This window comes from Chelonia mydas, chromosome 6, assembly GCF_015237465.2.
Source record: "Chelonia mydas isolate rCheMyd1 chromosome 6, rCheMyd1.pri.v2, whole genome shotgun sequence".
NCBI lineage: Eukaryota > Metazoa > Chordata > Testudines > Cheloniidae > Chelonia > Chelonia mydas.
In genome coordinates, this window is record NC_051246.2 from 101,696,186 (window position 1) to 101,706,771 (window position 10,586).

Sequence of the window (10,586 nt, forward strand, 5' to 3'; positions counted from 1 at the left end):
AAAATCATGGAGCAGATTCTCAAGGAATCCATTTTGAAGCACGTGGAGGAGAGGAAGGTGAACAGGAACAGTCAACATGGATTCACTAAGGGCAAGTCAGGCCTAACCAACCTGATTGCCATCTATGATGCGATAACTGGTTCTGTGGATAAGCGGGAAGAAGTGGACGTGATAAACCTTGACTTTAGCAAAGCTTTTGATACGGTCTCCCACATTATTCTTGCCAGCAAGTTAAAAAAGTATGAATTGGATGAATGGACTATAAGGTGGATAGAAAGCTGGCTAGATCATCGGGCTCAATGGGTAGTGATCAACGGCTCAATGTCTAGTTGGCAGCCGGTATCAAGCGGAGTGCCCCAGGGGTCTGTCTGGGGCCCGTTTTGTTCAACATCGTCATTAATGATCTGGATGATGGGATGGATTACACCCTCAGCAAGTTTGCAGATGACACTAAACTGGGGGGAGAGGTAGATACGCTGGAGGGTAGGGATAGGGTCCAGAGTGGCCTAGACAAATTAGAGGATTGGGCCAAAAGAAATCTGATGAGGTTCAACAAGGACAAGTGCAGAGTACTGCACTTAGGACAGAAGAATCCCATGCACCGCTACAGGCTGGGGACTGACTGGCTAAGCAGCAGTTCTGCCTAGGACCTAGGGATTACAGTGGACGAGAAGCTGGCTATGAGTCAACAGTGTGCCCTTGTTACCAAGGAGGCTAACGGCATATTGGGCTGCATTAGTGGGAGCATTGCCAGCAGATCGAGGGAAGTGATTATTCTCCTCTGTTCAGCACTAGTGAGGCCATCTGGAATATTGTGTCCAGTTTTGGGCCCCCCACTACAGAAAGGATGTGAACAAATTGGAGAGAGTCCAGTGAAGGGCAATGAAAATTATTAGGAGGCTAGGGCACATGACTTATTAGGAGAGGCTGAGGGAACTGGGCTTATTTAGTCTGCAGGAGAGAAGAGTGAGGGGGGATTTGATAGCAGCCTTCAACAATCGAAAGGGGGCATTCCAAAGAGGATGGAGCTAGGCTGTTCAAAGTGATGTGAGATGACAGAACAAGAAGCAATGGTCTCAGGTTGCAGTGGGCGGAGGTCTAGGTTGGATATTAGGAAAAACTATTTCACTAGGAGGGTGGTGAAGCACTGAAATGAGTTACCTAGGGAAGGTTTGCAATTTCCATCCTTAGAGGTTTTAAGGCCTGGCTTGACAAAGCCCTGGCTGGGATGATTTAGTTGGTGTTGGTCCTGCTTTGAGCAGGGGGTTGGACTAGATGACCTCCTGAGGCCTCTTCCAACCCTAATCTTCTATGATTCTATGACAGAGCATGGCACTTTACATGGTCTCCTGCAGGAAAGTAGGACCATTCCTACTTTCTGACTTATTCTTCTGTCTGTATGCTTGGTGTCTCCCTTCACCCATTCTTTATAAAATAATAAGCAATAATTCCTCCTTAAGGGAAAAAAGTGTTTGGCTTATTTCAAAGGGTGTTTTTATTACTATAAATAGAATGGTATATGGCTCAGCCAGACATGATGGGTATACATTCAAAGCATTACACAGGGACTTAAGAGGCACATTGATTTGTGGCTTCATCCTGCAGTCACTGTCCAGAGAAAACTTCCATTCATCACAATGGGAGGGAGCGTTCCCTGGGCAGGGATTGTAGGATCAGACCATTTAATTGGAGTTGAATGACTACATCCCTGTGCAACCTTTGAAAATTTAGCCTGTCAAATAAATTTAATCAGTCTAAATAATCAAAATGTAAACCATAAAATAAAATAAAAACATAGTACACATAAATAGACAGTGCCCCAATGACAACTAGGATATTCTGTTATCCCATGATCTGAAACCTTTAACACTACTTTTCCCCATGGGTTTCATGATTTCTCTTGTAGTTCCATAGCTTACCAGCATGCTCCCCTCAAATACTACTTAAGCAAAATATATCCAGACCCCAGCACTAGCCCTCTGCATACCCATTCACCACCAGAGTGCCTCTGCCTGCAACAGCCAGAATATCAATCATAATGTAAGTAGGAGACTCTCATTACCACCTTTTCTTATTCTGCCAAACTTCTGATAATTTAGGTACAAACAAGCCACAGTGCTAGAGAAGCCAACTTTCATACATAATATCCCATAAGTATCCTTTATTGGTACAGAGTGTATAAAATTTGGTTCATTACACTGGACAAGTGGTATAATGATCAAGTCATATGCAGTATCATCACTCTGGCAGAAAGCTGTTTGCTGTTGCTAAACAATATGACAGAGGGAAGCCAGTCAATACATATGCAGTAGAGATCCTCTGCAATGCACTGAACTGTAATAGTACAATATTGAAATATTGGATGGTCCTGCTAAAGGATGATCATGACAAATAAATATTCATTTTAAACTTACCTAAAGATAATATATTTGTTAATATTCAGTAATATTTTATATTTATATGAACTCTTATCTGAAAGGCAGCTGAAGTGCTTTACAAACGAAACTTATGCAGCAGCATGGAAATGTAACTGCCTCTGGGGTGAAGAGGAGCAGTAAAGTGGCATAAAATACACTGCAAAACATTAAGAATAGAGAAATGTGTGACCAAGGACACTATGCAAACCCCAACTTATAAAAAGTATGTTGGGGAATTTAATATCCATGCAGAGAAGACTGGACTTTTTTTTTTAAGATATTGCCTCAAAGATTCCACCATCACTTCCTTCCCTTACCCCCTCACAGTAAACTGCGTAAACTCAACTCATCCAGCTCAGAGGCTGGACAAAATGGTAACCTATGCATTCAAACCATTACACAGGGACATAAGCATTTGTACTTCACACCTAATGTTTAGCCCTGTCAGATAGCCAGGCAAAATTATTTGAATGTCCATATAGATAATCAGGAAAAGTCAGACATGAAAGCATGACTCCATCACTCTTGCAAAATTTCCAAGAAAAATCTACTAGCCAACTATTACTGTACACCATACATATGGTTTATACACCAATATGCACAAATCCACCGCTGCCTATGCCACAGTATTCCTTCACACACTCTCTGTGTCATCCCTGAACACCTCATGCAGCTAGACATTCTATTCATCCACCCACACATGGACACTCACACACCCTTGGAATTGTTATTTATTTATTATTTGTATTGTGGTGGCATCTAAGAGCTCCAATCATAGACCAGGAACCCACTGTGCTAGGCAAAACAAAAAAACAGTCCCTCCTCTCCACAGAGCTTACAATCTAAATATCTCTCCAATGCATACTTCTTGCTTGTTTTGCAAATCATTTTCTCCCCTGCCCCACCAAATCTATTAATTCTGAACAGTGGATTTTCAAAGCTGCTACAGCTGTCTCGGGCCCTCTCCCAGGATCTGTCCTCCTCTCAGATGCAGCAGCCATCACAGATCCTTCTCCCCAATAAGGCCTTAAATCCTCTTCTATCAGCAGGCACCTCATCACTTCACTTCACTGCTCCATTTACAGCACCAATTCTCCAGTACCTCAAGAGGAGTTCATGGGTTCTGCCCTTCCCCATTCCTTGTGTAGGATCAACCACAGAACTGAAAGTCTTAGCCATATCAGTTTGAACAGAACTGAGGCTCTACTGGAGACATAAGATAATAGCCACAATCACTCCACACCCAGGGCAGGCTTCAACTGTTTTTATTTCCTCAACTGCCTCTTGGAACTTCCTGTCCCACTTCCCAAAAGGTGACCCAGAGTGTTTCTTACTTTCTACCCTCTTCCCGCTTAGACATCACTCTGGCTTTGAGTGAGACAACAGTAACAGAAAACCAGAAAATATGAACAATCCTTCTTCTGCAGTACATAGTCATCAATGTAGTACAGTCTATTACGCAGTTCTAGCCATCTATTTTCTAGTACATAGTTCACATTGCATTGTGCCTATCATCTTGGTCTTTACGAGTTCCTGAGGCAAACTGCATCTGGTTGTTCTACAAGTGACTTTCTAAGGGTTAGATTCTCCAGAGTCTGTCTGGTTCTTTGCGTGACTCAAACAGTTCACAGAGATCCCAGTGAATTCCAGGTGGATTATGCTACATTGTCTGTTGAATCTCAGAGTCTGTTGTGTTGCCCTGGCAGCATATTTTCCCTCCACCTTCTTTAGACCATCTTCATGAACCACTTTAGCCATGTCCTCTAATTTTGGAAAGGCTGGCAGATATCCAGGGATGTTGTGGCCTTCCGTGGAGAAGGCTAAGAAACTAAGTATATTCTCTTCCTTTCTTTAGGCGTGGGGAGGGAACAGCTGGAGTTGGGTAAGAGAAGGAGGTGGCTGGGGCTGGCAACAAAGCAGGAGAACCCTGGGCCTGACCTTAGCTTAGCCATCCAGTGGTTGAGTAGGAAATAGGCCTGGCCCAGCGCCCAGAGGAATTGTTAATGTTCCAGTCCTATTCCATTCTCTCTCCTACTTGCCCCTATGACCCACGTTATCATGGTATCTGAGCACTTCACAAATTTCAAATGCGTTTATTATATCCTCACAATACACTTGTGATATAGGGTTCACTATTATCTACACTTTACAGATGAGAAACTCAGGCCTAAGGTCACACACCACCCTGTTGTGGAGCAGTGAAGTGATCTCACAGTTCACAAGTCCCAGGCGAGCACCAGAATCAGTGAACCATCCTTCTACTGTCTCTCATTGGCAAACAAGGGAGGAACTGAGAACAAGGAGGGCACTAACTGGCTGGCAGAAAAAGGAGATTATGATATTTGGGAATTGCTCTAGGTCCAGGGTGTTTGAAAGAGATACTGTTTATTCCATGACCAGTTCCAACTGCCTCTGCATGACAGATCATGGGCTTCTGCAGCACCCCTGCTCAGACTCCTTGTTTCCAAAGCTAAGCCACTTAAAGGTACAGTTCCCAATACCACAGAGGTGATGGAGTATCATATACTGGCCCCACCTACTGTGGCAACTGGCCAGAAGTTGGAGACACATTCTAAGGTGGTCTGATATCAGACCAGGTAAACCAGAGTCTCCAACCAAAAGCAAGAAATTAGGCAGTCTGGCCCAAAGTACAGAGAATCCAGAGAGGATTCAGTAGGGGTCATTGTAGCTGCCCTTCAACTTGCTTTTGCTGCTGAACTGATCTAGAATGAAGAGAGCTCCCCAACCTAAAAGTGTAATAATGGCATCTACTTTCAGACCAGCCAGGAGCTGCAGCATGTGTTCACATTTTTAAAGATTTTTTTTCAATACTGGCTAGAAGCTTTTTTTTTTTTTTTTTTAAGCCTAGGTTCTGCAGAACATTAAGGAATTGGTCACATTTGCCTGGGAAGCTTCCTGTTTGCATTTAGTAAGATTTTCCAAGTATGCAATATATATTACATTATTATTATCCCTCAGTATTACATCAGAGGAATTTTTTTAAACAAACAGCATTAACAGCATACATGATCTTTAAGCATAAAAAGGGGGAAGCCACTGTCTAAAGTTTATCCGCATGAGTCACCAATAAATCCTGACCACAAATCAACGCCTTAGTTTTGGGTAGTCGGGAGTTTTGTTAAACCCTCTGCAGAATTCTTGCATTTTAGGTGTTCAAGTGCATTCAGTCTCCTTTGACTTTCCTTAAAATTCTCACAATGCCTAGGATGGTATCTTCTGGAGGTCACTGATCATGATGCCTTGCAGTCCTAACATATTCTTCAGCTGCTCATTCAGACCCTTAAGATCACTCCAAGTAATTCAATAATCATTGGGATCATCTTTGTTCTAGTTTTCCATAATAGTTCCATCTTGTGGCAGAGTTCTTCGTACATTGCTATCTTCTCTTCTTTTTTTGTTTTGTTTCTGTCTGTTGATATGGCAATATCAATTAACATGGTCTTGTATGACTTCTTTTCTACAACAGCTATGTCCAGCCAATTTGTGTGTACTGTTCAGTCTGTGACAGTTGCCAGATTCCATATAATCTTAGCCTCTTCATTTTCTACAGCAATCATAATACCGCATGGTTCATTTAAATCTGTACTTGCCACAGAGGCTCCAGTGCAGACACACATTTTGTCTGTTCACGTATTCTCTCCCAGCCAGGTTCCTGCTGGAACTCAACACATGTTCTGAAAACATTCTGCATTTGGGGAGCAGTTCCATTGGTCCGTTTTGTTTTGAACGTAATTAAGCCTTAAGGACTGTTCTTGTACACTTATGATGAGACTCTCTGTCTCTCTTTTGAGATATCCTCCAGACATGAGTTTGTTAATCTTTGATCATTAATGGGTTCAATCTCTTCCCCACCACGGTCTGTACATTGATTTCTGTGTAAATCTTTCAAGTCTTTCTTTGGCAATTTGCTTTTCCCTTTCTTTTATGCTTTCTTGGTCTGGGATGCATTTCAGCCATCGCTAGTTATCATGACCAGATGATCTTTTAGTCTGGCTGACTTATTGTATATATTGATATTATAGTCTTCATTGTTAATAGCGCTGACCACAGATAGCAGACCTTTTCCTCCATCATATCATCAGACGTATGTCCTGTCCATGTCTTGATTGATATTCATTATTCTATGCATTGCTTAGAGCCTTCTTGTTCGGGTGTCAATTTTTTTCTTTGCCTCTTGCTTCCACTTGATCTCTCTGGTAGCGTACCCGTATTGCTGGTATTGCTGATGTATTAATGGCTTCGATCAAATTTTTTGAGGTTTGTCCTTAGAGTAGTTCTTATTCATCTGTAATATTCTTTCCTCACTCTGTCTTTGACTTACCTTATGTTGTAACTCCAACAGTTCCCTGAGTCCAGGGTACGTGTAGGGGCCAACCTGAGAGATACCTTGGATACTACGTTTATTAACTTGTATGCCATCTGATTGTACTAGCGTGCCCCTCTTTACAGACATCCAATGCATATTTAGCCAACCCAACCCATAGCTTTATATCTTCACCAAAATTTTCTATACGTCATCAATCTCTGATTTTTATGATCATCTATATAGTTTCAGATCATCCATATGTAACAAAAGGTTAACTGGTTCTTGCTCTTTGCTGATATGATAACCACAGTTTATCTCAAGGAATATCCATGGCAGCAGCAGCATCACTACCATAAACAGCACTGATGATAAGGAATCACCTTGAAAGAGTCCTCTTTTAATTTGGACCTCATCCATGAGAGCCCCTTCTAGAGAGAGTTGAGTGTTCCAGTTAACCATAAATTGCTACAGAAAGGAAATTATCTTTGGATGAACCTTGTGCATTTTCAGTGTTTCAATGATCCACGAATGTAGGACTCTGTCATATGCTTTTTGGTAGTTTATCCACACCAGCTCTACATATTTCTTTCTTTGTTTTTTCACCTCCGGTGGTCTTCCTATTCAGCCTGAGATGGTCTTTTGTCCCTTTCATGTTTACTGTGCAACATTTATGCTCAGGAGGCAGCATTCCATTGCGAGCTAGCACTATCCAGATCATCTTTGCCAGAATTACCGTTAGAAGTTTCCACATACTTGGTAAACACGTGATCAGTCTATAATTCCTAGGATCATTGCAGCCTTCTTTCTTTTTTTGTCTGTGGATGGTTCTCCTTGTCACCATCAACCTTGGACATCCATTCTTCAAACAGTTACTGCGTTGTTCAAGTAAACAATCATTGAGAGTTGTTAGACATTTTAGCCAGAATCCAGGTACCCCATCTGGTCTGGGTGCTTTCCAATTTTTCATTCCTCTCAGTATCTCATCTATTTCATATATATCCTTTTGTATTTCTCTATTCTGTGTTTTTTACATTTTTCTCTCAAATTTTTAATCCAGTCCGCTGTCTGATTATGTTGCACGTCGTCAGACCAGGTTTCCATCCAGTAGTGCTGAAACTCTTCCACATTATTTATTGGCTCTCTATTTTTTCCTATTCTGCTTTTAACATCAATCTGATCAATGAATCTCTAAGGGTCTCTCCTCACAAATCTGTTCTCTTGATACTGACAGCTTTATGCCGAATATCTTTTCAAGCCTATGACTCAGTGAGATCAGCTTCTATTTACATTGTTCCTTCACGACTCTCACATCTGTTTCATTCATCTGATATTTCATCTTCAGGGTTGTTCACTTTGGTTTTCTCTTCAAAAGATTTTTCTCAAATTCATCCAATAGGCCGGTATCTTGATGTCAAAACTTAATCTCCTGGTTTAACCTTCGTTTCCACTGAGGTTCTGTACCAGAGGGAGTATTCCAGTGGTTCTCATCCTCATGTAAATATGGTCAAGGGACTCAACTCTTTATGGGGTTATATAAATTAGGGTGTGTTCAGGGTGAACTCATTGTCATAGATCTATGGAGAGGACGTAGCCCCTCCCTCTGGGAACGTGGAAGGAGGTGACGAAAGGTGGAGAAGAGGAGAAGAGTTGAGGGGCAGAGGTAGGCAGGGGAGAGACTGAGAGAAACAGAGAGTCTGTGAGTAAACAGAGAGAAACAGGGCAAAGGGAGAGGGCAGCCAGAGCAGAGGCGCTGACTCCATGGGTGCTCCAGGGCTGGAGTCTTGAACAATTCATGAAAATGTCCACCTTCACTGTCATAAAATCCACATATTCACTATATTACTATGAGCTGGATGAAACCTGAGCTGAGTTAAAACTTCATTGAGATGAATAAGTGAATGCACCCTTTAATTAACATAACTGTAAAGATAAGCCCCCACCTAATACAGAAAGGGGTATGTGAACCTGCCCAGGAGCTTTTGCTGAGGATTGTTTTGAGTAGGAGTCAATATCGTCAATCTATCCAGCTACACACTCAGCCCGGCAGAAGAGTCTGTCCTATCTCGGGGACTCTCTTTCTGCCTCGCCACCCACACAAACATGATACAGTTCTGCGGTGATCTGGAAGCCTACTTTTGCCGTCTTCGACTCAAAGAATACTTTCAAGATAACACTGAACAGCACACTAATACACAAATACCCTCCCACCAACAGCACAAGAACTCCACATGGACTCCTCCTGAGGGTCGAAATGACAGTCTGGATCTATACATAGAATGCTTCCGCCGACATGCACAGGCAGAAATTGTGGAAAAACAACATCGCTTGCCTCATAACCTAAGTCGTGCAGAACGCAATGCCATCCACAGCCTCGGAAACAACCCGGACATTATAATTAAAGAGGCTGATAAAGGAGGTGCTGTTGTCATCATGAACAGGTCTAACTACCAAAAGGAGGCCGCCAGACAACTCTCCAATACCAAATTCTACAGGCCACTTTCCTCAGATCCCACTGAGGAATACACTAAGAAACTGCACCATCTCCTCAGGACACTCCCTACACTAACACCGGAACAAATCAACATACCCTTAGAGCCCTGACCGGGGTTATTCTATCTACTACCCTAGATCCACAAACCCGGAAACCCTGGACGCCCCATCATCTCAGGCATTGGTACTCTCACTGAAGGACTGTCCGGATATTTGGACTCTCTACTCAGAACCTACGCCACCAGCACTCCCAGCTATCTCCGTGACACCACTGATTTCCTGAGAAAACTACAATGCATTGGTGATCTTCCAGAAAACACCATCCTAGCCACCCTGGATGTAGAGGCTCTCTACACAAACATCTCACACACAGCTGGAATACCAGCTGTCAGGAACAGTATCCCTGATGATGCCACAGCACAACTGGTTGTTGAGCTCTGTAACTTTATCCTCATGCAAAATTATTTCAAATTTGGTGACAATATGTACCTCCAGACCAGTGGCACCGGTATGGGCACTCGCATGGCCCCACAATATGCCAACATTTTTATGGCTGACCTGGAACAACGCTTCCTCAGCTCTCATCCACTCACGCCCCTTCTCTACCTATGTTACATTGATGACCTCTCCATCATCTGGAACCATGAGAAGGAAACCATGGGAAGGATGGGAAACCATGGGAAGGATGAAATCCACCATGATTTCAACAGCTTCCACCCCACCATCAACCTCAGCCTGGACCAATCTACACGGGAGGTCCATTTACTAGACTCCACGGTGCAAATAAGTGACGGTCACGTTAACACCACCCTATACCGAAAACCCACCAACCACTATGCCTACCTTCATGCCTCCAGCTTCCACCCCGGACACACCACACAATCCACTGTCTACAGCCAAGCACTGAGGTACAACCGCATTTGCTCCAACCCCTCAGACAGAGACCAACACCTACAAGATCTTCACCAAGCATTCTCAAAGCTATGATACCCACACGAGGAAATAAGGAAACAGACCAACAGAGCCAGACGTGTACCCAGAAGCCTCCTGCTGCAAGACAAGCCCAAGAAAGAAACCAACAGAACTCCACTGGCCATCACATATAGTCCTCAGCTAAAATCTCTCCAGCGCATCATCACTGATCTACAACCCATCCTGGACAACAATCCCTCACTTTCACGGGCCTTGAGAGGCAAGCCAGTCCTCGCCCACAGACAACCTGACAACCTGAAGCATATTCTCACCAGCAACTACACACCACACCATAGTAACTCTAACTCAGGAACCAATCCATGCAACAAACCTCGATGCCAACTCTGCCCACATATCTACACCAGCGACACCATCACAGG